The sequence below is a fragment of the Ischnura elegans genome, chromosome 9 (assembly GCF_921293095.1).
Source record: "Ischnura elegans chromosome 9, ioIscEleg1.1, whole genome shotgun sequence".
Lineage (NCBI taxonomy): Eukaryota > Metazoa > Arthropoda > Insecta > Odonata > Coenagrionidae > Ischnura > Ischnura elegans.
In genome coordinates this window covers 39,938,101-39,962,191 of record NC_060254.1, presented here as the reverse complement: position 1 = coordinate 39,962,191, position 24,091 = coordinate 39,938,101, and the positions used below count along the sequence as shown (strand labels likewise).

Sequence of the window (24,091 nt, the reverse complement as noted above, 5' to 3'; positions counted from 1 at the left end):
AGTCTGGAGTGTGTCAAATGTAGGTACTGCATGACTCTCATTGCATTCATACTCGATCTGCCAGTTCTCTACATTTTTAGTGTTTCCTCAAGTAGCGGAAGAGTTGATTTTTTTCTGATTTTATGCCTGAATTATTATGCTACGTTTAAACTTAATCACAACTAAAAAAGGAAATGTTTCCAGAATGCCTAATTTTTCACTGTAGTATTGGTGTAATTGCTTTTTGTGATATGGAGAGAAGGCAATCTATTAAATAGTATACCGAAAATCAGTTTTCCACTGCACTGTTGTGCTGCTGAGAAAATTTAGATTAAAATTGAGAAAACTTTTGTAGTGATTGTGGGGAAAAGTGGGATAAAAACAGGGATGAGGAGTCGAAATTATTATTTACGTATCGTAGTGGAAATTATTGTTATATTATACATACCTCGATCTAGTATGCCGAATATTATTTTTGGGAGAGAAATTTACAGTGTTTAAGAAGGGAAAAATGTACTCAGACATATAAATCCTATTCGTTTGGTTTCCTCTACAGAATGAACTATTGGTAATAATTAATGTGGTATTCCTAACGAGACTGAATTACTTTAGAAGGACTTGGAAGGGTGCTTAGTAAGAAAGAAGATCCTTCAAGGATTCAAAATTAATGTTTCTGTAGTTTTGCGGCAGGAAAGGCGCGAGAAGATACGCATACAATGGTAATTGTGTGAGTGTTCTTTCAAGTGACGTTTAAACTTGGGGAATATCACAGATATTGAAGAGAAAAACGATAAATCGTTGGAAGTAAGAGGTAATTTTTTATATAGATTTTTAAGTTTTGACTTTTTTCGACTCTTCACTTGGTTCCCCCTTTCCCATAACTCAGGGATTATGGCGATGTCGAATTTATCATCATTACCGTTCTAAATTTCTTCTTCTCGAATGCCATGCATCAGTAATTTGAGTTTTCGATATTGGAAGGAGTAGTAGAATATATTAATCACGAATTTGCTGTAAGATTAAGTTGTTTCAAGATTAAAACGTTAATTCTTTGACCGATTGCGACTAAAGAGAGCCCATGAGACCAATAAATAATGTCCTATATTATTAGATTGGATTTATTAGAGTATCAAGCACAGTGAAATTGAAAAAAACCGTTTAATTCCTCCGACTTTAATACTTTCGACTCGCACTCATTCAACTAATTCTTCTTGTCCACAAGAATGTTTATTTTATTTTATTGGTAGTTGCAAGCCAGTTACAGTTTAACCTATAGTCATTATTTCTAATGATAAGATACCAACAGGTACACAATTCAGTGTGGAAAATTATTACAGCTATTTTATCTTATTGTATTGATGAATTTTCATAAAAGGAATTTGTCAGCAGACGATCTAAACTATTCCTGGACCTACGAAGCGTAAAAATTGCTAGGTTACCTGTAACTCTTCCAAAAATTCCTTGCGACCTAATTAATTCCATGCTCTATTAATATTGTAGTTTATGATAGATAATTTTACTTTCCAATGTATTAAACAATTGTTTAGTGTATTCTTTGCTTTGAATTTTTATGTATGCTATCGAGAAGTTGATGTATGAATTCATCTCTTTCTGTTTTTCCATCAGTTTGCATACTACGTATTTGGGAGCATAGCTCGCTCTAAAATTGTGCTGCTGAAGGAACGAGTTATTCGACAGTTGAAAGTTCCCGTTAGGTTGATTTTTTTTTATTTTATACGAAAACAGTGCATACTCTTTCTCAATTTCTTTTCAATTGTATTCCGACATCATATTTTTTCATTGGTATCCAATTATCCAGATCATTCTGTTACAAATTGATCCTGATTACTGACTCTTCTGTTGTTACTTCAGTAAACATTTCCAACGTTTACTAGTTTCATGGAGTGAAGGTCTTTAAGAATAAAATGCAAATTTTTGGGCAACGTTTCGGTAATTAATTTCGAAATTTTTCTCCAAGGAATGTACGCGAAGAAAATGGAATTTAAAGTAATTTGGTTGCCGGCTCTGCATGTCTATTTTATAATTTCTTAAGGTATCGAGAAGTTGTTCTTAATGCCGAAATTTTGGTACAGCAAAAAATAATGTACTTAATACTAGTATGAGATTAGAATTAATTTATTATTTTTTACCATGGGTGTCTATTCTGTTTCTAAACTTTGTATTAGATAGTTACATTTGTTAATCATATGTGCTCATCTAATGCTGCCAACAGGCAATAGTCTACTTGCAGCAATGTGTAATAATAAACATTAGAAAAATACATATTAATTCCAGAGTTCTGTTTTGTATCATTTGGCTTACTTCATTTTTTGGAGCATATCTCGCTCTAATATTATATTGCTGAGTTATTTTGATTCTTTCAGCAATTGAAGGTTGTTTGTATGTTTTTTTATCATCAAAACGAAAAAAAAAACACTCTTCCTTTCTGTATTGTTGTCAATTAAATTTTTACAAGGTCTTGTTTCCATCGCTTTCCAATTGGGTCTGGCACAAATTACTGACGCTCTTCCCTTATTACTGACGTTCTTCTATTGGTACTTAGACAAACATATTCTGCCTTTTGAGCCACTTCCAATTCCTACCTATCTCGTATTCCTATAAATTGCTTACTTCTTAGCCCTTAACCCTTTTATGCCTTTCAAGACATCCTGTCATCAAGACCCCGCGTATGAAAATTTCCTCTATACCCCTTAGACCCATCCGACCCCCGTTCGAACCATTGCACCCTTAACCATCCGCCACCACCCTCTCCCGTCGCATGAATTACCAGAAAGCCCTCTGCAACCCCATTTAAGCTCCTTTTCAAATGCCTCCGCTTCTCCCTTATCAATTTGCGCTATAAGGTCCTCCTCCTCCTCTCTTGCTTCTCCTTAAAGACCAAAATCCCGTCTTAGCGTCGGCACAAAGTCGACGCTGACAGGGAGCCTCTCCCACCTCCCTTATCCTTGCCTTACCCCCTCTTTCCCCTCCCCCCACCGCCAGACGTATCCCTGCAATTTCGGTCGTCTTATTTACTGCGAGTGAAGTCTCCCTAATACTCCCCACCCCGCCGTGAGGTGCATCGCCGAAAAATCTCTTCAAGGAATGCATGCGAATAAAATGGAATTTAGAGTAATTTAGTTGTTGGCCAAGTCTATTTTATAATTTTTTGGCTATCTAGGGGTTGTTTTTGACTTTCTGTATTGTTTTACCGATGCCCTGAAAAGAGCGTGTAAATAGCACGAAACTTTGGTAAAACAAAAATTTCTTTTGTCACGTCAACGGAGACCAGCTTCTTAAACAATGAAAACAGTTTCTTTAACAGCATATCATTAGACGGGTTGTTTTAAATTTTCTGTATTGCTAAGCCTATGCCCTGAAAAGAACGCGTAATATGCCGAAGGGTTGGTAAAACAAAAAATAATTATTTAATGTCAACGGAGGCCACCCTTTTAAACAATGAAAACATTTTTTAAATATGTATATCATTCGAGGGGATGTTTTTGATTTCCTATACCTAATACTCCCCATTTCACCGCAAATTGCATCGCCGAAAAATCTCTTCAAGGAATGCATGCGAAGAAAATAGAATTTAGAGTAATTTGGTTGTCGGCCAAGTATATTTGATGATTTCTTTGGCTGTCTAGGGGTTGTTTTTGACTTTCTGTATTGTTTTACCGATGCCCTGAAAAGAGCGTATAAATAGCACGAAACGTTGGTAAAACAAAGAATTCTTTAATCACGCCAACGGAGACCAGCTTCTTAAACAATGAAAACATTTTTTTTAACAATTTTTATGTATTGCTAAGCCTATGCCCTGAGAAGAACGCGTAAATATCCCGAAGGGTTGGTAAAACAAAAAATAATTATTTAATGCCAACGAGGCCACCCTTTTAAACAATGAAAACATTTTTTTAAACTGTATATCATTCGAGGGGATGTTTTTGATATCCTATGCCTAATAATCCCCATCCCACCTCAAAGTGTATCACCGAAAATCTCTTCAAGGAATGTACGAGAAGGAAATAGAATTTAACGTAATTTGGATGTGTATGTCTATTTTATAATTGCTTAACTTTTTGAGGTATGTACAGAGGTACATACAGCGTCCTGTTATAAGCTCGAAAATCTAACAATCTGAGCCAATGGTCCCGTGAGTCCACTTCCAGGGCTTGGTTTTATGTATATTTCCGTGGGAGATCCCGCGAAGAACCACAAAAACGAAGGAGCCACCCCCATTTTTCCAATATTTATTGCCAAATCCCCATGAAAGTCGTCGGTTAGTTCCCCATGTGTCTTTAGTTTTTGCCGGTTATTGATTTCATTTCATTTCATTTATTTTCCAACGGCAGCAGCCAATTTACAATAGTAATACAATAATTTACGATAAGTAATTCAATAATTTACAATAATATACAGTAATAATACACAGTGATAATATACAGTAATAATATAAAGTGGTATATGAAGCATAAGATGGTATAAAGTTTGTCAAATATCAGAGGGGAATTTGACAACGAAGAAGGTTAGACAAAGTAAAGTGAACAAGAGAAACAAGAACAAGAGAACGACATGTCAAAGAACCAGGAGAATGGAGGCCCGTCTGCGGATTTTATGGAGGCTGTCAAAAAAGAGGTCGCATTCGGACGCTACTTGATTTCCAAGGCGGGTAAATATTGCAAGAGGACTGTTGAAGTCGAAATTGATTGCATAGTATCTGCGGCTCAAAATGTCACGGGATCTTGTAGTAGTTGGGATTCTGAAGTCGATTTCAGCTAGGAGATCTGAGAATTTCTCCATGCCTTGAGAAGGACGTATATATGCACCAAAACGTTTGCAAAGCAATAATAACTTTAACATTCCACCTTCTCGGGAAATCATTTTTGGATAGGAAATTTGTCTTAATACACCTATGTGAACTATATAAATCTAATCGAATCTTTACCCGTTTTTTTCCTTTTTTTTTAATTTACACTTTCACAAATCGTTAAGTCTCCAAGCGGGCCAATTAGATCTGTTGGTTAGAGCGTCGTGCTAATAACGCGAAAGTCGTGGGTTCGATCCCCACATAGGCCAAGATATTTTGCTGGCCCGTTTGACGATGGGGTAATTTTTTTTACTTTCTAATCTTGTAGTCACCTGTTTGAATCCACCGGGGACTTTTTTCTCCATCCGGAGCTTGACTTTGTGTATGTTTCCGTCAATTTAATTTTAATGGAGAACAGTACAGTCCTTAACTAATATGATCAACAAAGATAACGAAAAGTGCGCATGACGATGAAATCTCTTCAAAAAATATACACTAAGAAAAGGAAATTTGACTATACTGAGCAATAAAAATACCAGCTGCTATGTTGGTAAGCATCGGCTCGAACGGTATGAATGTACAGGAAAAATAAGCGGTGGGGAGAATCCGTATATTCTAAGTATTCTTTCTCAAGGTTTAACAAAATCAGTCGGTTCCTTCACATAATTTGTTTCATATGCCAGCCATCGTCTATCAGATAAGGACGCAATACCGAAGCCGAGGTATGGCCAATCTACATCGAGGAAGTCCTAAAGTTTATTTCGAATTAAGGGATCACAACAGTTTTACATTTTAGCCTCAAAGCTGCTGTTCACGACCGAATCATCGAAATGGAACTTTGTTGTGAAGCTTTGGTGAGTATTAATTTTAATTAACCGATTGGCCAAGTTGTCGCTAATTAACGATGGAGTATATTAGTCAATAAATTTTTGACGTTCCATTTCAATGAATTACTGCGAAACTTTTACAAAGGCATAAAAAGAGAATAAGATACATTCATTCAGTTGGTATGCCGATGCTTAGCGTCATAATCAGGGGTAATTTAGTTGCTTGGTATGGACAAATGTATTTCTACAAAATTCACTAACTGATACTTCACTGTGTGGTATTCCATTATAAGTTTTCTTGGATGTTTCACTATCACTTATACCACTACTTTTTACATAACGCAACCCAACTTTCGATGAGTACTCATCATCTTCAGGCGTAAATTATGATTTATTTATCTTATTATTGTTCCCTAGTTACCTAACTGGGGGAATAGGGGAAAAGGATGAGTAAATATATTCGTTTATCAGATTGCTGTGCTGATTTTCAACAATTAAAAAAATGCCTTTCTATTTTTGCCTAGAGGAAGGTATATGTGATCCATTTTATGCGAAATATATCGAAAGTTTAAGGACTTCTTCGATGCGGATTGGCTTTACCACGGCTTCGATATTGCCTCCTTATCGGTGTCAATGTTAAGAGAGTCGCAATTCTTTTTGAATACGTTAATTTAGTGCTTTCCAAATATCTATTAAAATTAAATTGACGGAATTATGCAGAAAATTCAGCCTGATGGAGTAAAATCTGACTAGAATGGTTTCAAACTCACGATCACAAAATTATCAGGCAAGGAATTTAACCCTGCCGTCGCTGAAACCAGTAAAAAATTAATGGCCCATGGGGGGATCGAACCCACGACCTTCGCGTTATTAGCACGACGCTCTAACCAACTGAGCTAATGGGCCAGTTGAAAGTATAAGAATGCCGTGTGTAAAGTAATCAATATTGGGAGAGGAGGAAGTTGTGGAAGACTCCCTAGGTTATGCAATCAGCCAAGTATGTCAGTAGGCCAAGGTATGATCTTAGGTTTTCCCGGCGTATCAGTTCCAGGGAAGTTTCTCGGGTTTTCCACCGGTTGATGTCGTCCATGTCTCCCGACGTTTCGATCCGCGACTTGCTGATCATCCTCAGGGAATCTTCCGAATGATCGGAATGATTCGGAAGATCCCCTGAGGATGATCAGCAAGTCGCGGATCGAAACGTCGGGAGACATGGACGACATCAACCGGTGGAAAACCCGAGAAACTTTTCTGCAACTCCTTAGTTACTTTGATTCTTTACCGTGGTCTCTCAGACTCAGTAGCCTGCAGTGGCGAAAGCTGGGCTATCACCCGTCGGCACTTTGGCATAATTAGGTCCATTTTTGTCCATAGACAAGGATGCAATGCCAAAGCCATAATCAATGAATTGAGACTCTCCAAATAAAATTCGATGGATATTTTTTTTTAGAGTATGGGAGAGATTACGACCAGGACGTTTATTATATCGTTATATAATGCTCAATCAAACGAATCAAAGCTGTAAAGGAGTTTGTCTTAGCTAAATATTGTGCTAATGAAATTCACGAACTCACGCTTAACTATGTCTTACTCCATTTTAAGATTCATTGGTTAAATACTTATTACTTATAACTCACAATTTGTTTAAAATAAAGCGACCCGGATTTCTATGAATAATCGTCATCATCATAGCTAATAACTCATGCTTGATCATAATGAATGCTCATCGAAATCCGCGTCGCTTTATTTAAAAAAGGAGAAGTGGTATAGGTAACAGATATTCATCCAAAAAACCTTATAGTGCGAATGATGGCAATGTGGGTGCATTTTTTTATTATATTTATGGCTTAAAAAACCGTCCGTGCGCAATGAACATTTTTTTATCGATGGCGTAGCATGACGCCTTATTTATCATCAGTCCTTTTACATTCATGCAACATTATCTCCAACGTTATATATTTTAATGTTTTACATGATTTAATAATTGGACTATAGTTTTAAAGCGGAAATATGGAGAGCAGTTGATTTTTTGCCTCTTCGTACTCCCTCTTTTTCCAGTGCAATTTCCAACCCTCCCTGAAATCTCACTTTTTTTATCCTGCAATTTCATTTTTCTCCCCCAAACCTCCCACCTCCATTGCCATTTGCCCCTCTTACCTATTTGATGCCGTTTGATGGCGGCGACTTAGCCTTCCCGAAAAATTAGCATTTAAATTCGAAGCGACTTGAGCGGTCGGAAGTTTTTTTTTCCCTCGGTGGCGAGGAGGAAAACAGTTCATTTTCCTGCGGGAAGAAATAAAGTGCGTTTTTTACTGTCATTGTTATTATTATTATTCCGTGGTGATAATGAGTGCCTGTATCTCAAGACGAGGAAGAAGTCTGCGAAGGCGATAGTCGTCTTAGGCTGGTGATAGCGGTACCGTGGAACTCGTACTATTAAGGCTTTGGATCCAAAATATCTTTTTTCCCTCTTCCCACGAAGGAATGATTTTCATAAATTCGAAGCGATTCTCTTATTTGCTACACTATTTACCGATAGCGTCATCTAAATAAGGTGAAAAGAAGATATAAATGAAGATTATTTGACCTTATTTTAACATATTATTTAGGTATTATGCACTTTAAATTATACCATTAATAAATTCTTATCCTTATGTCAGTGTTACGCGCATACATAAGTGCATCTTCTTTACTATTTTAGTGGTATAGAATTGCTATTTTGAAATCATTGAAGAGTATTATTTTCAAAGGAACGAGTACCTTGAGAAAATTAATCAAATTATGTGTGTAAACAATAGCTTTTTAACTATTTTGAATTACAATTTTTGAGGTTATAATATGATAAATCATAATTCATATTAAAAATCGTATTTAAGATTAATTTATTATTTTAATATTATAATATATTTTGAACTATAAGGTAACATCGCACCTATTTTTATTCTAAAATTCAAATTGTAAAAAAATTAAAGTAGCTACTGAAATTTGTTGATAAGGCATGGCAACCAAGCATTTTAAAATAAATTAGACTTTTACTGGCAACTCTATTCCAATTGAAACAAAGTTAATATCCAAAAAAATTAATACAATACAGGCAATTGAGTTTGGTGCAAGTAGGAGCAATCATGATGTCATCAAAATCTTGTATAGCTTCAACAGGATATTATTATTCATTCGTGATACACGTTATCTTTTGAATTCCTTACACTCGATGTCTCTTTTAGGCAACGATAAACATTCTCCATACTTCTTGCGATTAGATTTTATTTTTAATATTTTTGCCGGCTCATGTTAAATGTATTCGGTTTAATTATGAATTTAACGGGTTTTTAAGCCTTTTTTTAATTTAGAATAAAAAATGTGCGAAGTCGATATACTTACCCTAAGCGAGTAATCGACATCGAAAAATTGAAACTTTGAAGTCAAATTAATGGATAAATCGGGAAATTGAAGATTGAGATTGTATTTCTCTGCATAAGCCGATGATTCAACGTTTAAAAATGACACCTCCTCTATCGCTGCAGGTGCAGTATTTAAGGGATGACAGAAAATGACTTTAATGTAGTAACATATAAGATTTGGCATATTTTTAATAAGGAATGAACTCCGCACAAAAAACATTCATCCATTGACGTCTAAAAATGCCGGAAAAGTACAAAAACACTACACGTATTCCCGAGTGGAGCGGACGCCGATTGCTATTCAGTATGTCAGCGGCATCACCATTGACACACCTCCGACTCAATTCTTCATCACCGTAGGTTTTGTTGCCGAGGGAACGCGGGGGTTCGCACCCCCTCTATCGCCATCACCGGAGGCCATTCTGGGCACGTACCACTCCAACCTTATAACCTCGACCGCCCGCTCGTGTCATCCGAGCCAACACCTTTTCTTCCCCGATTCCGGTCGGTGAGATAAGTTGACTGGATTGTGGGTGCCCTAGCTGAATGCTTGGAGAATTTATAAGCCTGGGTCAATGCAGAAAAATGGAAACAGCCCACACAAGCACTCGTGGTTTGAATGTGCATTTACTTTATCACAAGTATGACAAAATCATCATTATCGATCGACCGAGTAAGATCTGAGGAAGTCCTGAGAAGATTAGGAGAGAAGAGAAGCCTCATGAAAACCTTGAAAAGAAGACGACACAACCTTTAAGGCCATATCTTGAGACATGATGGCCTGATGAAGACAATAGTTGAGGGACAAGTAGATGGCAATACTTCGATTAAATTATATGGAACAGGTAAAGAAAGATGTGAAAGAGAAGAAATACGTTGGCGTGAAAATATTAGCTGATAGAAGAATTGATTGGACAGTTGCGTCAAACCAATCTTAGGATTGTTGGTCAGTGGTGATGATGATTAAAGCCGGAGCCCTCTCAATTCTTCTATCAGCTAATCTTTTCACACCTACGTATTTCGTATCTTTTACATCCTTTTTTACCTATTACAAATATTTTGTTCGAGTTGAGATAAATGGACTGGGAGAATTTATAAGGCACGGCAGAGCAGGAAAATGGAAACATCCCACACAAGTACCCGTGGTTTGAATGCGCATGTACTTTTGTGTATGTTTGTGCGCTTGTACAAGCATTATTTTGAATTGAAGAAGTAAGTCCAAGAGACTGCCAGAATGCTCCTGAAATACTCCATGGAGCCCTACCTTCATCATCATCACTGGTCAACAATCCTAGGATTGGTTTGACGCAGCTCTCCAATCAGTTCTCCTATCAGCTAATCTTTTCACACCTACGTATTTCTTCTCTTTCACATCTCTCTTTACTTGTTCCATATATTTTGTTCGAGGTCTTCCTTTTCTATTCTTGCCTTCCACTTGTCCTTCGACGATTTCTCTGCAGAAGCCGATGATTCAACGTTTAAAATGATACCTCCTCTATCGCTGCAGGTGCAGTATTAAAGGGATGACTGAAAATGACTTTAATGTAGTAATATATATGATTTGGCATATTTTTAATAAGAAATGAACTCAGCATCAAAAAAAGATTCATCCATTGACGTCTAAAAATGCCGGAAAAGTACAAAAACACCTGCCCTACCTTAATCCCTACCTTAAGCCCTTAATCCCTACCTTAATCGGTGGAATACTTCAAAAATAAACGTGTGCGAGCCTGAGTAAACAAACCCGTTTAAAAAATTCCCTAAGCCCCTACCAGTATCTATTATAATGTGCCTCGGTATTACTCTCCACTTTGGGGCCATGTTATTAAATTATCTGTCGCGAAGTGAGAATAATCACCTTACCCCTTTCTAACCCAGAGCTGCTTCTGGGAGAAATTACATTTCAAGACTTCTCATTTTAAAAAAGTGAACATTTTCAACTCAATCGTAGTTATTGTGGCAGCTACATATTCCTCCATTTAAATTTGCAGAACAAAATGAAACGTAATTAATCTCTTTCCTGAGTAAAGCTGCAAATCGATACCTCCACAGCATTAACGCTCAAATATCGCCCACCGAATCAAATACGCTCATCCAAGGGCCCAACAAGACGTATATGCTCAGCTGGCAGTAGCCGGAGCACAAACGCTCACCGAGAAGCTTGGAGGATTTGAGGTGAGCCTTTTTGCTTTGAGACTGATATTGACTGATATAATGACTGATATGCTTTGAAAATGCTTTGAAAGATATCTCATGCCCTTCCTTTTTCAATTCACAGTAATGCACTCTCTCACTTGTTTATTTTTAAAGTATTCTGTCAGTCTGGCAGTCTCACGGGCTTCCTTCTTCAATTCACAATAATGCTTTGTTTGGGGATCTTTACAATTACAGAAGAATTACCCACAGTTTATATAAAAATCAAGTAGCGGTGATAAAATCAGGGCCCAGCTGTGAAGAAGCAAGAATTAGGAAAGGAGTGAGACAAGGCTGTGCATTGTCACCTGTAATTTTCAACGTTTACATTGAGAAAGCCATTAATAAAATCAAAGAAAAGGCATTAGGAGTGAATATCCATGGAGAAAAAAATTGCATGCCAAGAATTGCCGATGACATAGTCGTTATAGCAGAAACAGAGAGGGTTTTGAAAAATATTCTTGTTAATATGAGTAGGAAATGGGTAAATATCAACTGAAAATAAGCACGAAGAAAACCAAGATCTTAGTATGCAGCAGAAGAGAAGAAGTCAAGACCAACATTAAAATAGGGAGGCAAAAACTGATAGAGGTGGATGAGTTTGGTTATTTGGGAAGCAAGATAACTAGTGACCGGAGAAGCAAGAAAGAAATTATAAGCAGAATAGCACAGGTGAAGAGAGCATTCCACCAAAAGAGAGACCTTCTTACAGCGGGAAACTTAAATGTGGAAGTAAAAAAATTATAAGAACCTACATCTGGAGTATGCTCCTATACGGAAGTGAGGCATGAACAATGGCCTCAGCGGAGAAAGCAAGGATAGATGCCTTCGAAATGTGGTGCTACAGAAGAATGATGAAGATCAAATAGATCGACCGAGATTGTAACGACGAAGTCCTAAGAAGAGTAGGAGAGAAGAGAAGCCTCAAGAAAACATTAACAAGAAGACGGAGACGGAGCAACCTTACAGGCCACATCTTGAGACATGATGGCCCTGATGAAGACAATCGTCGAGGGACAAGTGCAAGGCAAGAACGGAAAAGGAAGACCTAGAACAAAATACATGGAACAAGTAAAGAAGAATGTGAAAGAGAAGAAATACATAGGTGTGAAAAGATTAGCTGATAAGAAAACTGAGTGGAGAGCTGCGTCAAACCAATCCTAGGATTGTTGACCAGTGGTGATGATGATGATGACTACCAGCTGAAAATATTCGTATTGTTGGACTTATAGATGAGCAGATTCGGTGGGGGATAGTTGAGCGTTTATGCAGTGGAAATATCGAAATGTATACATTTTTGCTGTTACTTTGAAGCAACATTGTATTATAATAGGTTAACCCGAAGGACCGAGAATGTGAAACACACTTTGGGCTCATCCCAAACAAATACGGGGTAGAACGTGGGCCGGGGCAGAATGAGGTTCGTGGTATTTTGCATCTAGGAGGTGCTGTCAACTATCATAGAGAATTGGAAATAGACAAACCGGTTATTGCTCATCTTCTGCAGCCATGATGGTTTAATTAATTGAGTGTTAACACGTAAACTGTGAGTTATGTGAATTTTAGCAGTTTTTTTCTAACTATGGAAGATTTTGTAGCGATGATAATTCATATTTAAGTGTTTAAATTGCAGTAATTCTTGGTATATGTTTGAAGTACGCCTAATTATCGTTTGTTTCCCATAGTTGGATGTCTGACTAAACGCGTAAACGCGTTTAGTCAGACATCCAACGCCGCCTCCGCCTTCCGCCTCAAGAACGCGTAAACGTGTTCTTGAGGCGGAACGGGGAAGTAAGAATAAATGGAAAAAGGAATAATGGGATGAATAGGCAACTCTATGTTTCATACGACGATTTTCATTCAAAATCAGTTGAAGGCTGGGTCGCTCGATCCATTTGTACGAAATGGGCTCACAACACGTGTGCAGGAGTGAATAGCGAAGCAGATAATTCTGTACTTGTGAGTGAATGCTGTGATAAGGTTTCAAAAAATACTAAGTAAAAGTGTACTGCACCTAAGAATTCGTTCAAATTAAAAGACAAGAATATACAAGTTGAGTTGTTCGTTTGTTTCACGTAATAAATTTGTTTATTTATTCATATTCCCACTAACCCATTCAGCCCCTTACCAGGAGTAGAACGGGACAAATGGCATAATATTTTGCTTTTGGGAAAAAGTATATTCCTAATTAAGATTTTTTTTCCACTGTATTGTTGTATTTTTGTGTTCATTACATTTTAATACGTCTATAAAAGACGTGAGGTAATTTTCTTAAACTGTTGCGTGCTTGTTGTTTAATGCTTCGAACATGATAGCCCATTATGCCCCGAGTTCCCCAATATTTTTTACCTTTTCACAATACAAGCAAAGTATTGAATCAAAGAAAATCGATTTATCTCCACCGTATACAGTTCCGCTGAACAGTTTTTGGTACGTTGGTCACTCACACAAGGGTGGGTGCAATGGGAGGGGGCAGTTGGTCTCTTCGAGATTAATTTATTTATCTATTTATTTGTTTATCCTTTGAATAAATGAGCATTCGTTATTGGAGAGCAAGTGTAGTGGAAAATATCGAATAAACCGCATACTCACTACAGAGGTGATGAAAATAACCAATTTTGAAAAAGTATAATTAACGACCAATGTATATGCAAGTTATGCGATTCGCTTTAAAAAACATTTCCATACCTTGTTTACGTAAGATAAGCTATAAAAGTAATCGCAGATACGAAATATAACTTTCAAGAATTTTTATAAATCTTTTTCCAAATGGGAACATTTGACTGTAAACGGTTAATGCCGTAGAGACCATCAGCGTGGAGGCGGACAAGATTCCATTTGCCCCTGGTGGTATGTCTACATTACACGCTATAGTGCAATTCTGGTGGTCTGGATGACCGGAGTAGACGGACTCCATGTAAGGAGGGAGGGAGGGATAGGGAAGATTGAAGGGGAGAGAATGACGAATCGTAGACTCTGAGATGTACCTTCTACACAGAATGTTGAGTACCATACGTGCTCCGACATTTTTGAGTGATACGCGTGTTACATACACTCGTAATGTATTGACCATTCTCACACATCTCAAAACCATTTCCAAAGTGGGCTTAGTTGCAGTAATTTCTCTCAACAGGAGTTTGTCTCCGAAAATAGGAAACAGTTTATTTAAAGTTCACATCATATCGTACGCCTCATTTAATGAGGAAATTTAATTTTGTTGAAAACATTTATGCACTAGGTAAAGAATTAGTATTACTTCATACAAAATTCTTGGTAGATATCATAATATGTAGAAATCAAAAAAAAATTCGTCGCGCCCGAGAGTAATCTCATATCAAATTTCAGTAAACATAAACAATTATATATATTTGCCCAGCTTTTTATGGGCCATTTATCTTTCATTTATAAAATTAAAACATTATTTCATCCTTGGGTAAAATTAGCATAAAAATGGAATTTTTAATAACAATCCGAACAACGCTTTTCTTTGAACCTCATGTAAAATGAATTGAAGGAATGTATTGGATGATATGGTGTAAACCGTTTCATGAGCAATCAGTAGCGATTCCTTGATAGCAAAGATATTAATTAATCAGATAATTATGCTACAAACAAAATATTAGCAGCCAAAATAAGGTTAAATTAAAAACATTTCATAGTATTCCCATGTTCATTAAAATAGGCATATTATTTTGGCAAACAAATGGCAATCAAAACACGCGACATGTTACTTCGAACGACGTGCAAATAAATTCGATAACATGGTATAAAACACTTGATGAGCCATCAGAAGCTGCTATTTTTTGATAACTATGATAGTTCTTAAATAGAAATTTGCGGCACTAACCAAATTTCTATTTAAGAACAATCATTCTCAGGTTATTTAAGAAAAGTTTCATGGTATCCCAATGACGACATAACAAAAAAAAAGGCCCCAATAATTTCAAGAAGATGACAATCGAAATGCGGTTGTCCGGCCAGTACATCTCGGAGACTACGGACGATGGAAGAGAGGTGGGGAAATGTGGTTGGGGACGGAGGGAGCGGGTGTTGGGGGTGCCTGGGAGTCTGTGGCGGCGGAATCGAATTTGTCGGGACACGTTTTATTGTCCCGTGTTTGATTTACTCTTCCCAGTTAGCGGAAGAGAGAGATGTCCTGTGAAGGGAGAGGAGTGAGAAGGGTGGCACCCCCTCAGCGATAGCGAGGGAGAGGATATACTACCTTCATGTAGAGAAAGCAGACCAACTTTGTGTGCGATACGCGTTTTGTTGAGGAAATTAAGGAAAAAGTGCTCGTTTGTTAGGAACAAGTACTTATTTGCACGTCTTTAAAAAAAAACATGTTGATCAAAATGTGGTATTTACCATTTATTTTTTAAAAAATTTCCCTATGATACAAAAAATGTATTAATATTATTATTGAAAGAGAAGTGGCCCATTAATTCACAGGTGAGGAAAGGAAGAAAGGAATGGGAACATATAATAGAAAAAGGACAAAAACAACGGTGATGTGATAGATGGAAAAATATGTGTAGTTTTATAGTGTTTCTCGGACTCTGCTTTAAGAAAAGTTGTTCATCTTATTTACTTCATGGTGGGATATAGAGGAGCATTCATTTTCTTTTAATAGAATATTTATATTTTCTAGGTTATGAAGAGCTGAATTCTCAATGTGGACTTTGAGATCTTTTAGTTGCAGTAAAACTATTTTACTCAAAAATTTTATGCATGGCTAAATGATTGATTGCTACTCATTATGCATTGCAAGTATGAGGAGGAAATCCTAGATTCGTACCGCAATTTTTTCTTTCCTGCATCTTGTCTCATTGTAAATTGAGTGACTGAAGCTAATTAAGTGAGCTAAAATAAGCGTATTTCGATACCCCCACTGCGAAAACGCTCAACAATAGCCCGCCTAATCAAATCCGCTCATCTAGTAGCCCAACAATACGTATCCGCTCAGCTGGTAGTAGCCGGAGAATAAACGCTCACTTCCGAAGCTTGGAGAATAGGAGGTGAGCGTTTATGCTCCAGCTACTGCAAGCTGAGCGAATACCTATTGCTGGGCTACAAGATGAACGGATTTGATTCAGTGAGCGATTGTTGAGTGTTTTTGCAGTGGAGGTATCGATTTATTCCTAATTTTATTATTACGAACAGAAAAAATCGATTGAATTATTGATTAAATAATTTATTATTATATATTATTATTATTTATTTATTTTTCACAGCATTTTTGCTGGTTTTAGGTGAGGTACGGGTATCACCAAGCACTCTCGTCTTTTTACTCTGTGTTGAAAATTTTTCTGACCATCCAACATTTATTTAAAATTGCTAATTTTTGTGTTGTAATGAACAATTTTTTCAGCAGTTTAATAGTTTTAAGACCTTAATGGATTGAATGAGGCACTCCCCCTTGGCAGAGATAATTATTGGTATTATGTGTACTTTATCCGATTTCCATAATCTCCTAATTTCATCTTTAAGTTCTTCATACTTTTCCATATATTATTATTATATTATTTTATCATTGTTATTTATTTAATTCCTTGCAAATATTGGTTCTGATACCGATGTATGCCTTTTTAGAGGAATGGAGAATTTTTAATTGAAAATTTTTGTTGAAAAGTGCTACGATCTTTTATTTATTTAAATATTTCTAACTTCCACTAATTGAATCCTGAATCTGTAGAACTGAATGGAGATCCGACAAGAGAAGAAGACGGTGGTTGGTGATAAAATCTCTCACCTTAGCTATAACGGTCTCGTCGCTTTCCTTCTCTTTTCTTATATTTTTTTCCCTTTCCTCGCTAACGACTCTCGGATGGTTCATTGGGATTTGAGAAGGCGAGTTAGTAGTGGGCAGGGTGTGTAACGAAGACCCTAGGGTGCTCTCTGGGCTCCCATCAATAGAGACCCCCCTCTCCACGGGCGTCGTGGAAGAGAAGGGCACGCAATCAGGGTAACCGCGAAGCCCCTACAGTCAATCCACCCCTCTAACTCTTACCCCTGTAACGCGTGAACCCCTGAGGAATTTCTCTTGGAAAAACGTTTTCACCCATGACTATTTCCTTGTATCTTTAGCCCTAGTGCATTCAAGTCGACGCGTCAATCCCTCTTGATAGTATTAAAAGAAAAGAGAGATGGCACTTTTCCACAGGTTTATTGAAAGTACGACGCGTTTCAACCGTTAGGTCATTATCAAGTACAATGGGGATTAGTTGGTCGCGGAGCAGTATTTATACAGAACGGATGGGTGGCAGGTGGAAGGGGAAGTTTAGGAGAGGTATGCGTCATTGCGTGGTGCGCTTTGGGAAGTGGGGAATGTCCAAAAAAATATTTGTTCATTCATAAGATAAATGGCTCCTTCTTGCACAACAGGGCAGTTTCCTTCATCAAAGAAAACGAAAGGCATTGATTGCGATTCGTTACCCACCATTAGTGTATCCATAATATACAAATTATTTGAGTTTAAAAATACCGGTTTAGACGAATGTTAATGGTCAATTTTACCCTCATTTGAAAAAGGCCAGATTGGCGCCCATGCGATGCCACTCCACGTGACGTCACAGGGACCTAGATTCTATACGAGTAGATAGGAGTTTTACATCGTCTGAGATTACCAATGTATGCATGAGGCACAGAGCTCAGGGAAACATGTCTTAAAAATCACCTATTAAAACTACCTAGGGTCGGAAAGTTTTCTTCATTTGATAAGGTATTATTAATCCTTATTTAAGCCAAGCACTACCAGCCAGCAGGGTACTCAGCTACCCGCTAGCAGCCTGCGTCGTATCAGCGCTAAGCATCGCCTCAAGGTCACCTCGCAGGGTGGCAACGGGAACCAGAAATATGTCACGCGGAGAGACTTCCCGGCATTCATACTTAAGCGTCGCGTTTTCGCGCGCTTGAAAATTTTCCCTTTTCATTTAATCGCGAAAAATAGATATCGTCATTTAAAAATCTAAAAGCGTGAAATACGTACTCCATGAGTAATAATCTTTCGATTTAGGCAATAAAAAATTAATAGGAAACCACCCTATTTACAGTTTTTCCAAAGTGACCAGTCTTCGGCCATTTTTTTTCTCCACGTGAACGATCTCCGGGTGAAAATCACATGAATGTTTACCTTCGAGGAGATGTTTCGCCACGAGAGAGGTGGTATCTCCTTTCTCCCAGCATTTTCATTAAACCTGTGGAGAAGTGCCACCTTTATTTTCTTTTAATACTTATAGAATGTCATTCCACTATATTTCGCCTGCTTATGTTACCTCTTGACAGCTGATTTTGTCTTTTTTGCGACTAATGGTGTCGCTCACCGAGATCCGAAGCATGAAAATAATTCAGTAGATTCTACAGACAGGTAAGCAATGTTGGTAAGTAATCGGATTGCATTTAACGGTTACTTTTGCAGTTATTTTCACGTGTAATGATTACTTTTTATGAGGCGTATTTTTATTTACTCCCTACGGTGAAAGAGGAATAGTTATTTTCGTTGTAATCGTTACTTGCTCGTAATAGACGATTACTATACTGATTTCACTGATTTACCCAAGCCTACAGATAGGTTCCAGTCCCTGAGTACAATAATTTTCTTGTTTTGGTTCAACCTTTCTTTTATAGTAGCGTATTATGATGGGTACACAATATGACAACCTTTGTGTTGATACACCAGTTATAATCGTAGGTATAGCAAGCGAAATTGCAATTAAAAATTTCCATGATTCCATTATTCCAAATCTTTATTGAAATATTCGACAGTTTCCCGGTGGTATCTGGAGTGGAGAATCTCACAAGAAGTAATTGTAATTTTAGCTGTAATTTTACTGATTTATTTTTAATATCAATAATCTTTCTTCGTAATTGATAACTTTTTGTCCCAAGTATTTTATATTTGAACCAGTTACTTTTTCCTCGTACGCCTATCAACACTGACGACAAGTGACGACAGAAAGGCAAGGATTCCTTATTTAGTCATTTTCCCTTGAATTTTAAAATGAAATAATGCGAAATTTTCCGCCCACTCTTCGAGAGTTAGTGACGTCATCGTAGTTTTGGCTTGGAAAATTATAAATTTAATTTAACAAGCAATAAATTCCCTTTGGAAAGTGCTGAGATTTCTTGTCATCGTTGGTTTTTACCGAAGCGGCCGCAGTTGTTGTAGCTAGTGTATAGCGTGTGTTTCCGAAAACAGGTAGAATATTCGATAAAAATATTAACTTTTGGGGAATTGCGGAAGTCATTAATACTGTAGCCGATTTTGAGAAAAGTTCGTATCTCAAACCGATGGGCATTATTCCAATCGGTTCGGAAATAAAACCCGTTCGGAAAATAATCGGAATAATCCCGCAAGGCGATTAGAATTAGTTTTCCGTCAAAATGTTCACTCCGACAACTCACTACGAAGGCTTATGTTGTCGTTTTTATGAAATTTTTCAAACATGAAAAATCCGACCGCAGTGGTAACCGATCGGAATCAACCGTTCGGAATGAAAACCTAACGGAATGATTCCGATCAGCGTCAAGCACATCGCCACAGGGATACCTCTCATCTGCCTTTCTCTTAATTTTTAAAATTGTGAACTAATGAGAGTGTCTAGGATATAAAGTTTTCTCAAAATTGTATATCTTGTGTCTTCCACCAGTGCCTAAAACTTATTTTTTTCCGAAAGATCAGGCATTTTAAGAAAACAAGCGCCTACGTAGAACTTGCCATAATAACGAATATGGGCGTTTCGGTAAAAACAAAGAATTACAAATAAATTGCAGCACTTTCCAGAGGAAATTAATGGCTATTTAAATAAAATTTATAATTTTTCGATCCAAAATTCCAATGATGTCACAAAATTTCGGAAAGTGGGCGGAATCTTTCGCATTGTTTCATTTTCAAGTTACGGGAAAATGGCTAAACTAGCTATCTAATCCCCCTGGGCTAGTTTTTTTCCTAAGGAAACGTATGACGGGCAGTGTCGGCGAACAGAGAAAATTCGTTGGAGGGACCCCATAAACCTTTTGGGGTCTTCACTGCGTCTCTTTGGGAGTTTGAAAACGTTAAGGGATCATTGAATTTTAGCAGATTTGTTTTGACTAATAGTACGGGAATTTCAACCTCCGGGCACTGATGAATTTAAGGCGGTTTGATTGATTTTTAACGTATTGTGTATTTAGCTTATGGTTTGTAGTTCTATTCTCATAATACTGATGGCAGTTTGCCATAGGTGATGTATAAAAATTCAATTTTCGTTAAGCCACCTGATTCATTTGCAGGCTTTCGTGAGAGGGCGATGCTAGAAACTCAAGGGAAATGTTAGCAGAACTAACCCAATGCCCGCTTATACACTGCCAGAAACTCAAGGGAACTATTGCCAGAACTGACCCAATGCCCGCTTATACACTATTAGCAGGCCACCCGACGTTGCTCGGGAAAGATAGTACCCAGAGAATAGGGAAACTTTGAACTTTGAATTCATGGTCACATAGCAGGAATTTTATGTTTTCTCTTTGAGCTTGGCACCCGGAAGGATGTCCAGCCGCAGAAGTTGCGTGACGTAACAAACGGTAATGACGCAAAGGGCGCGTCTAACTCAATCAAAGTGGCACTACGGGGTTTGCGAGTATGAGGCGCACCTGGGTACCAACTTTGGTCGCATTCCATGCAGCCGCATGGAAACGCATGGCGGACAAACAAACAGATATCCTATTTTTTATATTTAGATGTCAATACCGCAATGCCTTCCGTGCCAAACCTACGTGTTTAGTGTGGCATTTGGGAAAAAGCTATTTGGTTACGTGCCTGGCTCCAGTTGCCCTTGCGGGGCCAAGTGACCCAGGTTTACGGTAGCACATGTGAATTACTTTGATGATGTTGAGGCATTTTAGAAGTTTCCTCTCCCTCTTCCTCCTCTCCCTCCTCCGTCCCCCTTTCAGAAACATCGTCTCAATCCATTAGCGGTTTATCTTTTGAGTTCCTTCAAGAGGGGAAGACGACGACTTCGTGGCCAAAGGAAGGGGAGATGGACACAAACGCTTTAAGGAGCTAGAGTTAGATTGCCGGAAGATGGACGTACTTATCCGAACGGGAATAGGGACGGGGCAAAACGAAATCCAATCTGGATATCGTTCCGGAAAGAAACTCCGGTTATTGATTGCGCATTCGATTGGCGTTTATGTGAAAAGTTCCGCTGAGGAAAAGACTCGGGGTCGTTTGGAGCTTGCCGAAAACTTTTTATCCCTCTATCGAGCGTTTGATGAGTTCCGAAATTTCTCGGTAAAATCACGAAATATCACAGAGTAACGAGGCCTTGGTTAATGACGCAATGTTCTAGAGGAATAATAGCATGATATTTCGCGGGAGTTTATCGGAGTAGTGTTACCATGGCCACTTCGCTTGACAAGGTTTGGTATATTCTAAAATATATACATAACTTTGTTAAATTATAACGAACAATACTCGTAGATCGAATGAAGTACAAACTGTTGAATACGATGAAGTCTTCACGGGAAATCAGCAGGCAGCAATATCCATCCTGACCCGGCTGATTACCAGTGAAGACTTCAACAAGATTCGCCGCGAAAGCACCAAATCCTTCATGTAAAATACGAATCAAACTGAAACTTAGAGTGGGAAAAATGAGAATTACTGTCTAAATTTGCCCCCGACACCAACAATAGCGTATTAATTGTTAACGTAGGATTATGGCATAGAAGATTTTACTTAGATATTTCTACAAATGGCATGATTTTAAGTTTACGTTTGCTTTTTTAACAACAAAAACTCATGGAATGGCAGTTCATTATACTGCACTGCGCGGTACCCTCATACTGCATAAAACTTTTGACCAAATATTTTTGGAATTTGAGCTCTTTTTGCTTATATGATGCTCAACCAACTATTTAATATACGAGAAATCTATTTAATATTAATGATCATCTCAGGCATAACTAGGTAAGATAAAAATATTCCCACCTTGACGGTTTAAGCGCTGCAAAGGATCACGGAATTTCGGCAATTTTGGTTTTGACTGACAGAATAATATCTGAATTTTAACCCCCAGGCACTGATAAATTTGAGACGATTTGATTATTTTTATAACGTATTTAATTTTGGCTTATAATTTTCTGTATTTACACTCATATTACTAGTGGCCATCCGTCATAGGTACTTGTCATGATTTCTTTTAATGTTAAGCCACCTGGTTAATTTTCTATCAGCGGTAAGTGGGTGTTGCTAGTAGCTAAAGGGAACTCTTGGCAGAACTGACCCAATGTCCGCTTATAGACTACGTTAATACCGCAGTGCCCTTTCGCGTTTAACTTACGCGTTTGGCGTTAGCACACAGATTCATGAGCATTTAAATTAATATTTTTGATAAAACTTGGAGGGGACCTGACCCCTGATTGATCAAGACCCCTGTACCCCCCCCTCCTGAATCCGCCCTTGCTTGTAGTGTATAAACGCGTCGTGTGAATTCATATTTAGCATAATATTTTACAAAGTTTAATGTAGTGTATTATGAACCATTGTTGTTTTTTCCACTCTTACAGTGATGCTCTTTTGCCAGAACATTGGTACCAATATAAAATAGATCAATGTAGGGCTGCAATGAAGGGAACGACTCTATTTCAGTTTCTCTCCCACTGGCAGAATGTCTCGGTGGGTCATTTCTCTTGAATTACCCCTTAACACCGATAAATACTAATAGAGATGCATGCCCTCTTTTTCTCAAGCTTTAGTCCTGCTGGTCCCCGATAATATTTCCTTGGCTTGCGAGAGAACGTGGAAGTAGGGGATCGTCTGAAGTGTATAGACTTGGGCTTCTCATGAACGCAATACTCTTTAAACTTTCCCGATTTAATCTACACGTCTATTTTCTAATAGTATCGTAAAAGCAGTGAAAAAGTTTATCTTTTTTATTTGCGAAATTAGTACTATACGCTCTCACATTTTAACAGGTTGGACAATCACACCCATTCATGCCCCGAGTATTGTAAACTCACAGAGGAGGGATTCGAGCCTAAAACCTCTAGGGTAGCATATATATAGTTTCCTTGAAGCTTCCGAGGCCAGCAAAAAAGTGCGCCCGAACAGGGACTCGAACCCTAGACCCTCAGATTAAAAGTCTGATGCTCTACCGACTGAGCTACCCGGGCCCATTTAGTGAAACCAATTTAGGGCATGATGTATATCAATTTTCTTTTTTGGTGCGTTTGTTATTTACTTTTTACGAAATGCCAGATGATTGCGTACTTTTTTAAAGAATTTATGCGTCGGGGAAAAAGACGAAATATAACCAGACGAGCGATGGTAACGATGATTCCTCTTATGGAGGAAATTATGGGTCAACTTACAATTAGTCAAAAATAATTACTTTTTGCTCAAAAATTATTAAGTTACTGAAAATATTTCGCCATCATAGACTACATCCATTGAGGTTAAAAATCAAAATTGGGATTCAGAGAATGTGCATGATTAAATCCAAATATGTTTAAGTTAACACTTTTTCCAGCCATTAGTTTGCGATGGAGCGTAAATTTCATGTAAATAATGTGAATTTACTTAAATTACAGAATCCATTTGTTAATAAGTCATAAAATGTTCCAGTAACGAGCTTAAATTCTTTCTTTAATTATGATTCTTATGGAATTACGAAAATAATATCAGTTTTTTTGACTGGAAAAAGTTAATTTATAGGGGGCAAAGTTTTTATTTTCCCAACTTTAACTTCTAAATATGTGCTTTATGTTACCAGCTACTGTATGAAACCAAAACAACTTTATTATCTCGAGTTAAGGTGTATAATTTAATGTACAAATATGTAAAAATATGCTCATTTAATGATGATACGACCACGAATAAAGTCGCTATGAAAAAAGTAATTTCTCTT

At 37.6% G+C, this 24,091-nt stretch overlaps 3 non-coding genes across 3 annotated transcripts; 1 reads left to right on the top strand and 2 right to left on the bottom strand.

Annotated features, from left to right (window-relative positions):
- Positions 1-4,981: 4,981 nt before the first annotated feature.
- Positions 4,982-5,055, top strand: Trnai-aau. The gene has a single exon. It is a non-coding gene; the product is annotated as a tRNA-Ile (tRNA).
- A 1,390-nt stretch (positions 5,056-6,445) lies between these two features.
- On the bottom strand, positions 6,446-6,519 carry Trnai-aau. The gene has a single exon. It is a non-coding gene; the product is annotated as a tRNA-Ile (tRNA).
- Positions 6,520-23,284: 16,765 nt separating this feature from the next.
- Trnak-uuu lies at positions 23,285-23,357 on the bottom strand. The gene has a single exon. It is a non-coding gene; the product is annotated as a tRNA-Lys (tRNA).
- Positions 23,358-24,091: the final 734 nt, after the last annotated feature.